The following is a 12,966-nucleotide window of genomic DNA, read 5'->3' on the forward strand; positions in this document are numbered from 1 at the left end:
ACTTTAATATGAAGTGAAATAAAATATTTCTTTTAAGTAAAAAGAAAAATATTGTTCATCTTGACCTTAGTTTAAATATCTGAATGTGTAAGAATCAAGAAATAATGCACCATTTGAATATTATACTTAATAATTCTCGGAGGCTCACTTACCATGAGGTCTGTAATTAACACCTCCTCTCCAACAAAATGGGACTCTGCTGACTTCTTTCATCAGGAAGCTTGTATGCTTGTTATTTGGCATTTGCTATTTTGTGTCACCACAGCATAAAAAGTACTCAGAGGATGGCTTCTCCCACACCTATGTTTTAAATGAACATTAAACATATTGAAAATTAGCTTTTTTTTTTTTTTTCCCTCAGCTGTACAAAGCAGCAAAAATGATGCCATTTGAGCTACTTCAGGCTGTTATTTCTTGAGATGCTATGCCCTTTTTCAGAGAGAAACCTACTGAAAGTAATGGGCCTACGAGAAAGAGCTCCTCTGGCTTTGGAGTGCAACTTTCTTTCCTCTTTTATACAGATCTTTTAAGTAATAAAGCTGAATAAATAGGTCAAAGGAGTTCTTCATAAATTCAGATTACTCTCTCTAACAATACTGCAAGGTTGTGACTAGGTTAGTCATTTAAATTGCTACTGTCCATTGCTACCATCATACCAATGAAGGGGACAATAGATGACTTAGAAAATCCTCTTAGGTATATGTGTGAATGACATCTTTACTTACTGTCTTCACCTCTGCTGGAAAATGGCTGGTTGATGCCTGCTGGCCTTATGTGTAGCTCTGATGTTGCTGCTTGGTCTTCTACAACCTCAGCTTTAATTCTGCTTTATTCAGCTGTAGGCATTCTCATGACAACAGAACTTTCTTTTAACTGAGTGTGGGGATGTGGAGACAATCCTGGCATGCACGCTGTGCAACAGCTCTGTATGCTTCACATCAGCCTATTCCTGTTGACTATTTATAAGTTGATAGTGGTTAAGAATTTTTGCCTTTTGCTCTAGGAAGGAGAAATCATATCAGGGATTTACATATTTGACTTAGTGACCTTATCTTGACATCAAAAATATACATGGAAAAAAAAGCTCATAGGCCCAGGACCCTCTTTGCAGTGGCCTGAGTGTTGAAGTGTGTAGTTTTGGCTCAACTTGTAAATAGGGCAAGGAGAAGCCTGGGTAGTTGTCAGGTTTCACAGAAGTATTTCATTCTTTACACAAAGATCTGTGTCAAAGGTGCTTCACCACTGTTATATGTTCATTACAAACAGGATTTTCTTCTGCTGATCTGTGTAGAGTCATCTATTTGCGGGTGGAGGCAAAGAGACACTTAGATTTCCCTTGCTTGTTGCTGTGACTTTTAAATAGGAACACAATATTGATGCAGAAATTACTTCACATGTATATTTGTCATGCCTGTAGGAATGGATACATGTTCTAAAAGATCTGTCATCTTGGCTGCATCTTGAATTTAGGAAATACTTATATTATGGCTGGAGGTAGAGCAACTACCTTATATTCAACCAGCATAAATGCTGAAATAAATGAGGTAAATAGGCACATGCTCTATACAGTCTTTAGTTAGAATTATGTCTTTGCATGGTCTTACAGAGGAGAAGAGAAAGCATGGAAGAAGGCCAGGATTTTTACTTCCTCTGCTAGGTGGATGTTTAGGACACCTGCAGGACCCAGTGCAGCCTAAGATAGAAAAAACCCCCAAACTTCACCTTCACAACCTTGTTTTTTTTGAAAAGACAGAAAAACTCACTTGCCAGTTACCATCAGCCATGAAAACATTTTTAGTTTCTTTTTTTTTTTTTTCTCTATTTATGCCCATCATCCTTGCTTCTGTCCCAAGAACACTGGTGTTGGTTTGATTTCCACTGAGCCTCAAATAATCCTGATGAACAGCCCTATCTAGTTCTGTTTTCTGTAGTGACAAGAAGACACTTGCACTTGTAGCTGTCTACAAGGAACGGTGTTATAGGACGTCTTTTTCAGCATCATTGTAACATTATAACAGATCCTGACTATGTTCTCAGCTTTTCATCTTACATCCTTAATGATTTTGTAGTTATGGGAATTCCTTGTCCAGCTACTTCTGAGCTTGTGAAGAGCAAAAAGCCCATTCACTCTACCAAGAATACTAATGGGAATCCCTGTGATCACAGATATCCATACCAGAAAACAGAGCCTGTTATGTGGCCCTAAGGGCAAGTGATGTAGTACAGATTGCCATAGGTGAGCTCTCTTCCTTGATCCACACAGCCCAGCTCTGTCCTGACTGCATACTGGGAATAGTACTGGAACAGCTCAGGCTGTTCCTCAGACATTTTCTAGGCATTATCTGATAGTTGCTCCAGTCCTAATACTAGCCCTTCTATGCCTGGAAGCCTACTAGGAATGAAATTATATGGGTGATAAGAACAGCACTGAGCTGGAGTCCTAGCCCTCTTATTTTAGCTATTTGCACATGACTTTGGGCCTCCTGCATGTCCTTTCCTCTCTTTTGCCTCCAGGCTGGCTTGTAATACTAGCTACATCAATACTTCTGTGAAAGGATGCATGCAGAGCAGGTACATCTTCAATTTTATGATTTTAAACCTCTGTTTTTCTCCTTTTTCTTCTTCTTGTCTCATAAGTCGTTTAGTTTAGTCCTGCAGTTACTCTCAAACAAAGAGATTTTTTTATTTGCTGGTGCTCTTTGATCCATTGGTCAGAGGTGCATGATTAGAGAAAGTATTTTTTTTAAGAAAAGATCTTTTTTTAATAGAAAATCCTTCCAGCTCCTGGTTTTACAAGGATCTTTTATGTTGGGAATAGCAATGATTTTAATGCTCAGCAATGGACCTATGTTCCATTTATTTCCTTACATTTCAATATAGTCTGTCCTCTCTAATATGTCCTGTCGATGAGTTCTATGTTTTATTATACATTGTGCAGGAAAAAAATGAGTGCTTTTTAGCTACAAATTTGCTAGCTCATCATCTCGTCAGTTGTCCCCAAGATATTATGACAAATGGAGAATTACCCATCCCTACTCACTTCCTCCAAATCTCCTGCAGGTGCAGCACACCAGTATTGCTTGATTTACATACTGTGATGGTTCAGATGAGAGTAGGCTTGGAAGAACTAAATTGTAAAGACAGATACTGCAGGAAAACCCAAACATGTTAATGCTTAATCAAACCTGATCTAAGTATAATAAAACATTTTCTTTTTTTAATCCCAAGATTTATGTCCTCTATGACTAGAAAGCCAGGGACTTTGTTTTGGGAAAAGTACAAGGATATAGTCTAGGTCCCGTCAAAGTTTTCAGAAATATCATTTGTGTCCAAATCATAATAAAGATGAAGATTTATTTTTTCCAGATGGTAAGTTGTCAACTCACACTCTGGGCCTGTCAGGTAGAGAGCTTTTGAGGGGTCTGCCTTAGGCCTTCTCTCCTCACATGACAGAGCCCCTTGAGAGATGCAAAGGCTTTTCTATTGCCAGTCATTTCAAAATTCAGACAAAGTAACTGCTCATTTGAGTCATGAATTAATAGAGGTCACTTTACCTTCACCAGTACAAACAGGGATAATGAGCTGTTGTCCTGCCTATGCTTTGTAAGAAGGAAGAAGAACACAAAGCAAATGGGGAGCTGTAAGCAGCAGCAGTCATAGTTAAGTGGAGCCCCTTATGCTAGACTACCTCTTCAAATTGAGCGTTCCCATTAAATGTTCCTTGACAATAGCTGTCTGCCAGACAGCTTGCTTGAAGCATTTGTGACTGTGAAAGTAGCCTGGGATTCATACAGGTTTTTTTTCCAGGCTGGGCCTCTATTGCTCTCACTCTTTTGAGCTAAATGACATCTACGGTTGTAACAGCTTCCACAGGATGAAGTTCACAGTATGCAGTTGATTTCTCAGTACCCAAATGATATTGAGACCAGCACACTGTATTTCCAATAATAAAACCAACTTTCATAGACAATGAACAATGTAGACAAAAAGAAGGAACAATTTTTCTAAAAACTTTTAAGGTATGTCCTAATGGAAAGATTAAATCATAGTGGTTTCCACTTCACCTCAGCTCAAGTTCCCCGAAGGGGATTAGTTATCTGGTTGCTATATCAAGACCAAAAGCTGTCTCTGTGTGCCTTCAGCCTGTCCCAGGAGCTGAGTTCAGAACTGGAGATTTCAAGGACAGTCTGCGTGTGACATTTATTAACCAGTCACCTGCTGACAGAAGGTGCCTTCCGGACTCTGGCTTTATAGTGCTGAAAATTTTTCTCTTTCATAAAAATCTAAAACTTGTAGGTTGTTTTGGTTTTTTTTCTAAAACATCTCAGGAAGAGTTGACCTCCTCTCTACTACTATATATGGGGCCTGATATTTAAAACCATCATCTAGAAGTGCAAAGATTTCTCTCTTTGGCCCCCAGGTATCCTGGCCCACATTGCTGTGGGGAGAAAAGTCAGTTCCAGGGGACAGAGCTTGCCTCTGGAGTCCTGCCACTTCGCCCTACATGGACCCAGGATCTGTGGGGAAGAGCTAGCACTACAGAAAGAACTGGCCAGCCAGGGAATCAGTTTACAGGCAGGACATTTGCATTCCAGCCATTTTTGCTGAAGAACAGGCTTGGCCCACACTTGAGGGGAGGTGAGGGTGGCAATGGCTCAGGTTGCAGGGAAGGTCATCTGCTGCAACTCTGCCTGAGAAGATGTCCTGCCGTCTGCCCACACACCCCCTGGTCCAGCCCAGCAACTCTGGCCCCAGCATGCCACTCACCCTGGCACACCCGCAGCCACAGAGCTACCCTTGTGGCATCCTTCTGGTTTCCTCCCAAAAGAAATAGCCCTGCCCTTCCCAAGAGTTCTGAGGCCCAAGAAGAGGATTTAAGCTTGCTCCTGGTATGCAAAGACTGCTAGGAAAAAAAAGAGGAGCACTGTTCTTACACCCTGGAAGAGCACAAATGGAAAAAGCAGATGAGTAAAGGCGGGAATAAAGAGTATTCTTTGCCTTCATCTCTCTCCTAAACATGTCCATAACCTGCTACAGAAATCTCTCTCTGAAACTCTCTGGACTCTTCTCTCCTGCCCAGACCTCCGGAGATGCCTGGACCCTTCTGACTCCTGCCTCTTGCTCAGCATCTCGTACAGGTCTCCTCTGCCATCCTCCTTTTAAAAGCCACCTGCCCTGTCAGTTCTCCACCTCCTCACCCAAGCACTGGAGCAGGCTGCCCAGGGAGGTTGTGGAGTCATCTTCTCTGGAGATATTCAAAACCTGTCTGAATGCAGTCCTGAGCAATGTGTGCTAGGTGATCCTGCTTTAGCAGAGGAGTTGGACTAGATCATCTCTACAGGTCACTTTCAACTCTGAAAATTCTGTGATATTGAGAAGTACATGCAAAGAAACACTCTTTAGGAGTAAACTTTACTGTTATTTTTAGTGTTGGACCACTGATGAACCTCAAAGTCAGTTTAACTAAATCTAATTGAATTCCCTATGTGATGCAGTTGTCAATAGAATAATAGCCTCTGTCAGTGGTCTGTTGTTGTTTTTTTTTTTCATCTCTATTTCCTTCTTTTTGGCATGCTATAAACGGGCACTTTTTTCTCTTAAAAGACTCAGAACACATTGATTTTTAAAGTTACCTACAGAATTTTGCCTTGTGAGGTGCAAAATGAACAGGTAAAATCATAAAATGTGATTAAAGCCCCCAGGGAGCCCTCTCTAATTAACTGTGTTACTGAAGGATCCCCAGGAGTGGGGAAAGGCACTTGATAAATGAGGCAACAGTTTCTATGGAAATGGAAAATAACTACTTTCAGTAACTCCCTACATAAAAAGAGCTAGGATGGTTGTATGAGTTATGTTATAATTGCTGCATCTTTCCAGCTGAAAACTTGTTGAATGAAATTGAGTGTTGTTAGTTAAATTAATACAATCTATTAATGCAGCTTTAGTAGTTTAGCTTGTAAAAGATAGGTGGATCATGTGACCATGTTCAGCTGATCAGACATCTTGCTGTCCTTTTGCATGCAATTCTGCTTAGTTATCACTTGAGTTATTTTCTTTTTTAGTCATCTAATGGTTAATAAAAATCTGACTTTTTAACATGAGGCTGCTGTGCAAACTTCAATTATACGATCAATTCTGCAACACAGTTGTGAATATACTCAGGAGCCACTTGGCCAAAAAGTCCTCCTTCAGATGTCACAGTGTCCTACCCCACAGTCCTGAGTCACAAAATTCAGGTCACCAAGCACTTAAAAGCAAGCCCCAAATGCAAAATTATCTGAAATCACTGCATGGATTTTACAGCTGAGTTTTTGCAATAGCAGCAGCAAAGTATGGTTGAAGATGTGCAACGTATGTTAGGATGAATGGAAATAAATCAGTTGTTGAACAAAAAAAGCAGAGTAAATACAAGTAGAAAATACTGCAAATTCAATTCAATTAGTCTCTTATATGTTGAAAGATAAAATAATTTTTAAAATCTTTTAAAAATAGTTATCTTGGTGTATGAAAAAAGTAACTAAGCATAAAAGCTTGAACTGCAGTGTCACTCATGATGTTCTTGCAGCTTAGGATGCATGCCTAGCTTTGGTGGAGTTTGTGACTAAGTCCTGCTCCCTTCAATAAACTGTGGCTGAGCTGTGAGATAGAAGAATGACATACTCTGGTTCTGTCAGATGAGTAAAGCACTATGTTTTTTCTATTATGAAAGCAGGTAATAATTTAGAAAGACCCTATTCCCACCTTGAGAAACAGATGAGTCACGTAACATCCTTGAGAGCAGTAGCCTAGCTGCAGAAATGGCACTAAAATGCCACGCAGCTTGAATTCACCTCAACTTTTAGATCATAGTTCTCTGAAACAACTTCACATGGTATCAGAAACAATAATAAATGTGGGAGGGGGGTGAGGATGATCACTGGGCAAGTTCTTCCCATGAACCAAGAGGGGGCCCATGCCCTGCTCTGCGAACTGCCGCCCCAACTGCCGCCCCACGCCCTGTTCCCCGTGCTCCTGCTCCCCGTGCTCCTGGTCACTGGTGCTCCCCAGGGGCTGCTCTTCCACCTGAGGGTTGGGCAGACAGACCATCATCCCCTTGTCTCCACCCACAGTGAGTCAGAGCTGCCACTGCCCAGAAGCTCTCCCTCCCCGCCCAGGGACAGGGGCTGGGAGAGACTCCCTCCCACTTTCTCCATTTCTCTCTCTCTCTCTCCCTCTCTCTCTCTCTCTCTCTCTCCTTCTCTTCCTCGGGTTTGCCGAGGGTTTCCTTGTGGTTTAGCCACTGCAGAAGGGGTCCGCTGGCACAATCCCTCGCTCTGGTGTTCCTCGCCTCAATGGCTTCACCGAAAAATAGGCTGTGGATGTTGGGAACTCAACTACTAAAATCATATTAGTTGGAAATAGCTGTCTTCTTCAGATGCTTGTGTTAGCCATCAGATAAACTTAAAGCCTGAAGGAAGATGACTGTCAGACTCCTCGGCTATGTATGTGCTGCTACATATAATATGCAAGGAGCTGTACTCTGGTCCTGTGAGCAAATGGCACATCACTGCTCATGTCCTTACAGCTAAGCACTCTTCCCGAGGCACAGCCAGTTAGTGCATGTGGCAGGGAACACACCAGCAATTGAGCAGTAGGGACAATCACCAGTGCTCAAGCTCATGTTCAGATCCAGCTAATGCTCTTGGCTCTGGATATTAACAAAGCACAGCACATTAATGTAATTAAAGGCAGCTAAAAATCACCTCTAGTGAATCAGTTAAAAGCATCATTGAAACTCTGGAAACACAAAGGACTGGTGGACACCGAAATAACAATCCATGCTCTAACTGTAAATGGTGAGCGCTAGCTAGTGAAAAGGTTGTCTTGTATCTGGCAACAGATGGTCTTGCTCCTAATAAGGCATAATCAGTTCCCTATACCTGAAATAATGATGAAACTGGAAATAGAAATGTTTACGGAGTATGACATTCTGAGCACAATACAGAGATTTTTCTCAAAAGCTTGAGACCCAAAAAAACACAGCCATAAAGCAGTTCATGTCTCCTCTAAGGCAGCAAATCCAGTCTTACAGGTTTTCAAGGTTAATGGAGTCTGTGATAACAGGCTAAATCATGACTAGGGTACAAGCCAGAGCTCATAGATATGTTGAGGAAACCCAGAGTTAACACTTAGGCAAGCAGTTAGCATGTGCTGAAAAAGCAGATCATTCAGTCTTGACTGAAGCTATCTCTTTGACACAAGACCAACACTGAACAAAAGCCACCACAGTCAGAAGCAGATTCAAAGTCATGAATAATCCAAAATCTGAGTTCCCTGTGAAGTGCTAGAGCACCATGTCCTGTCCAGAATTCCATCCAAATGTGACCATTACAACAACGTGCGTCAGGTGGGGAGATAATCTGAAGCAGCCTGAGAACATGTGCCTCATGGTCAAAGAGGATGGCAGTACTGTTGTCTCCTAGGAATTCCTCAGGGGAGAGGTATTTGAAAGTGGAGAAGAAAATACTTGCAATGAAATCAAGTGGTGTGTATTAGTTTTAAACTGAGTACATGTTCGTGCTTGCTATATCAGAAATAGCAGGACCAGTCCTAAAGGAAGAGATACAGAAGCCAGAGGTTCCAGATAACTTTTTTCCTCCAAGTGGATTATTTACACAGTATTAATCATACCTTCCCCCATTCCTTCTTCTCTCATGCACATACCACATACAGAACTGTCCATAAAATGCATCATAAAGAGGGCTTAATACGAACAAGTCAAACTCTGCCTGTTGTTATGCAAAAGTACCTCTCTCTTGAGTGAAAACTGGATAGACTTTTTAAGCTTTGAGAATAGAATGTACTAAATGTGCTCTCACAGGGTCATTCATGTGCTTGCTATTATCTGTATTTTTGGTTTACCTAGTTTTTCCCAATCCTCCATCACCACTGATAACTGTGATGGCTGTACACACTTAAAACTCATTGCTTAATGAGAAAAGTTCTTCTCACAGCAGGTTTAAAGATCTAAATGCATGCCATTGTGCAAAATGGGAAAGCTGCAATTACGAGACCACTGGAAAAATAGAGACCAATATTGGATTAAATAGGTGTCAAAATGCTGTCAAGTCAGAACTCTCATGAAAGGGCAGTGAACCAAAACCAGAAAGAATCTGAGGACCTATGAAGGGAATGGAGACTCAGTAGACACTAGACAGGAATTGGAGGAGCTTTATATTAAGGAACGTATCTACATAATTTTGGATACTGATTCTAAAGCTGTATTTTTGTTTATGGGTGTTAGACCTTGAGCAGAAGAGGATCAATGGAAGTTTAACAGCTTGCAAACTTATCTCATGGTAGTGATCCTCTCTGGTCTTCAAATCTGTACCACAGTGGAACTGTAGGAATTCACACCAAACAACATTTTTCCTTCCAGCATTCTTAGAGAGCACAAGCGTTTCAAAAATTTTTGGAAGTTAATCCAACTCTGTTGACTGATTTAGAAAGAGAATTTTAGAACCACAGTTCTAAATACTTCTCTATAATGCTTCTGTGTTGACCAGATTTTAGATTTGGCCTCAGATTGTCTCCGGTGCATTTGCATACTTCTCTATAATGCTTCTGTGTTGACCAGAATGTGAATGAGAAAACAGAGTTAATCATAATTTCTGTGAGGCATTAGAATTGGAATTTTCAATGCGTAGTTGCTAATTCTCAGTGTCTCTATTTTCCTTTGCCATAAATGTTTGGAAGGGTGGTATGTCACATTGATTGTGAAATTAAAACTGATATTCCTATACTGTATACAAAGAGATATATAGATATCCTTCTGAAAACAAAGCATACAGAGAAGTTGTGACTGTCACTTCTGAGGATTAGTATTCTTATATGATGGCTTCCACTTGGATAAAATATGTATCTATATCTGTACTCGTGCTTGTTTATTTGCAGATACAGTGAGAACTGGTTGAACACCCTGTAGCATATCAATGAAACTGTTTCCTTCTGCAAGCTAGAACTAGCAAGCCACACCTTGAGTGGCATGAGAGACTAGTAGGCGAGCAATGTGTCTTTCACACGTTAATATGCATGGCATAAGTTTACACTAAGTTGAGGACAGTGTAGATACATCTTGAAGGTCAAGGTCCTATTCAGGAGGAAAATGTTATAATTTGGAAATACAGTTTTGGGTAAGGCACTGTAATACAGTCTTCTCTTCATGTGACTGTCCTGAACATGCTGGTTAATCCTGTGCGGGATGAACTTCCAATTAATTTAAAGAGTATCATTAAGGAAAAGTATACCCAACAAGGTACCCTGTGCCAGTATTGCTAGCACTGGCTCTCTCTTAAACACCTCCTACGTACTTGATGCTGGGAGAGACATTACATCTTGCACATAAGAACCCTACTGGAGAGCTTAATCTCAGACTAACAGTTGTCGAGTGTGAACTATATAATTTATGAGGGGTGTGAATTATCTCTCACATTTCTGAACAAGCTCTTAGCAAATGGTACAACTTAATCCATACTTCAGAAAAATCATACCAATATTTTGGTTCTTTTGGAGGTCTATGATAATACCATTTCTGAGTTCTTAAAAATGGGTATTTAGGTTAACAAAAGAAAGAAAACCCAACAATCTCTGATTCTTACCTCAAATTAAAATTTCCTTTCTGAAATAAAGAACATAATTGAAAAAGATAGCTTTTATACAACTTTAATAATTATTTCACTACATTTAAGAGACTGTTTAAAACATAAATTAAGATTTCAAATTTTTTTTAGATTTTATATATTTTTCAGAATAATATGTAAATTATTTTTCTTCTTCTGTGTTTGCTAAAGTTTTATGTAACAGGATTTTGTTATTACATACTGTGTTTCAAGGATTTCTGACAAGCAAGTTTTCAAATGGGTTGACTTCCAGATCTAAAATATTATCAGCTTCCTTATCAACTTTCTAATATATTATATTTGCTTGGATTTTCCTCACACACACCTCTAAACCCTTAGGCCATCCTTTTAAATTATCAAATTTAATTATTTAAATTTTTTTTTCAAATGTGGGATTTCTGACAGTTTTGAAAGCAAGTTAACTGAAATAGAAAACTGTAAGAAAAGAATAAAGCAAGAACTGTCAGAAGTAATCTAGGCAGCTACAGTCCTAGTGTAAATCTGGTAGTGTGGTTAGGGCCCATGCAATTTACCTTTTCCCTTTTTTTTTTAAGTATAAGCAAAATTGGAATAATGGCATCAGAAACATCTTCAGCTACAAGCTGAAGATGAGGAGTTTAAATTAACATTAGACTGTTCATTCTCAGATTATTAAAGAAATCTTTTAAATATTTTGTTGAAGTTTTGGGGGCTTTCTTTGGTTGGTTACATTCTCTTAAGAAAAGAAAAGCTGGGGAGGGACTTTTTAGAAGGGCTTATAGTGAGAGTGCAAGGGGCAATGGATCAAAACTGGAAGAGGGTAGATTTAGGTTAGACATTAGGAGGAAACTGTTTAGTGTGAGGGTGGTCAGACACTGGAACAGGTTGACTAGGGAAGCTGTGGAAGCCCCATTCCTGGAAGTGTTCAAGGCCAGGTTGGATGGGGATCTGAGCAATCTGATCTAGTGGGAGGTGTTCCTGCCCATGTAGGGGGGTTGGAATTAGATAATCCTTAAGATCCTTTCCGACTCAAACTATTCTATGATTCTGTGAAAACATTATCTTAATAATAATTATTACTTTAACAGAAAAATATAATTAATTCTAAAATACATTGTACAACTAATTAAAATATCACAAGAAAATTCACATATCTCTAGTGCTTGCTACATGGAATCCTTCTTGCAAATTTTAGTGCTTTATAATAATTACTTTATTATCCTTAGAATGGTGCCTTATAGTAAGCATTACCTCAGCTGTAAACATGTGGAAATTGGTGCATAGCACAACTAGAACACTGAAATTATGGAAGAAGTTGTGGAGATGAAGAGCACACCACCAGGGAGTAGTAACTAAAGGTTATGTACATGGCTCTGATGTGCCTTTTCCATTTCAACCTAGAATTACATCATCCTCCTTATTCTGTTCCATAAGATTTAATTTTAAAACGTGATTTCATGAGTAGCATCACCTTATGTCAATACTTCTAGCCTGGAGAAACAGTGTTTTCAGGAAAGTGATGTTGCAGTTACTTTTTTTTTCTCTCCAGCTGGCTCTTGGATGCTGATTATATTCAGATTGGATGGTTTTCACCAAGGTAGTTCAAAAACGGAAAACCACCTGGTTAGCACAAAAACAGGTTACCAAAGACCAGGATAGTCAGGGTTACATAAAGGAAAGAGCAGAAATACCTGCAAGTTCACACAGAGAGCTTACTTGGAGACCGAGTCCCAAGCCCTGCCTTGCTAAGCCTTCCAGACCCTATTAATGACTGTATGAAACAAAAACATTGGATCCATAATCTACACCTGTAGCAGGGAATGTCTTCTGCAATATTGCAAAGACAATGTGATCAACAATTTTGCCTGATGTGCCCTCTGTTTATGAATGAAATCCTAATAAAATGGCATAAGCAATTTTACAATGGGAAACCTGCAGGCAAATTACAGGACATTGGACACTAGTTAGAACTTGCCCATTTTGTTTTCAATTTACCTTATTCCGTATCTTGCATGTTTTCCCTGTTTTTCCTTTGCATCTCTGTTACTTTAAATGGCTGTGGTAGGTACATGTAAAAAAACTCTGGTTTATATTAGTTGCATGGCATAAGGCCCATGAAATCATAACAGAAATATTCAAAATAATTTAAAAAATATTTACTGGGAACAGAAGATCCCATAAAAACAGTGCATGATTTATCCTACCTCAAGTCAAGGAGGGTTTGTACATATAAAATAAATACGGAAATTGCTCTCATATAATGGGGAATGGAAGTAGATGCTTAGATGATCTAACAGTTTGTAGAATTAATCCCAAGGCATACTTTGCC

This window comes from Chaetura pelagica, unplaced genomic scaffold, assembly GCF_000747805.2.
Source record: "Chaetura pelagica isolate M959 unplaced genomic scaffold, ChaPel_1.0 scaffold90, whole genome shotgun sequence".
Lineage (NCBI taxonomy): Eukaryota > Metazoa > Chordata > Aves > Apodiformes > Apodidae > Chaetura > Chaetura pelagica.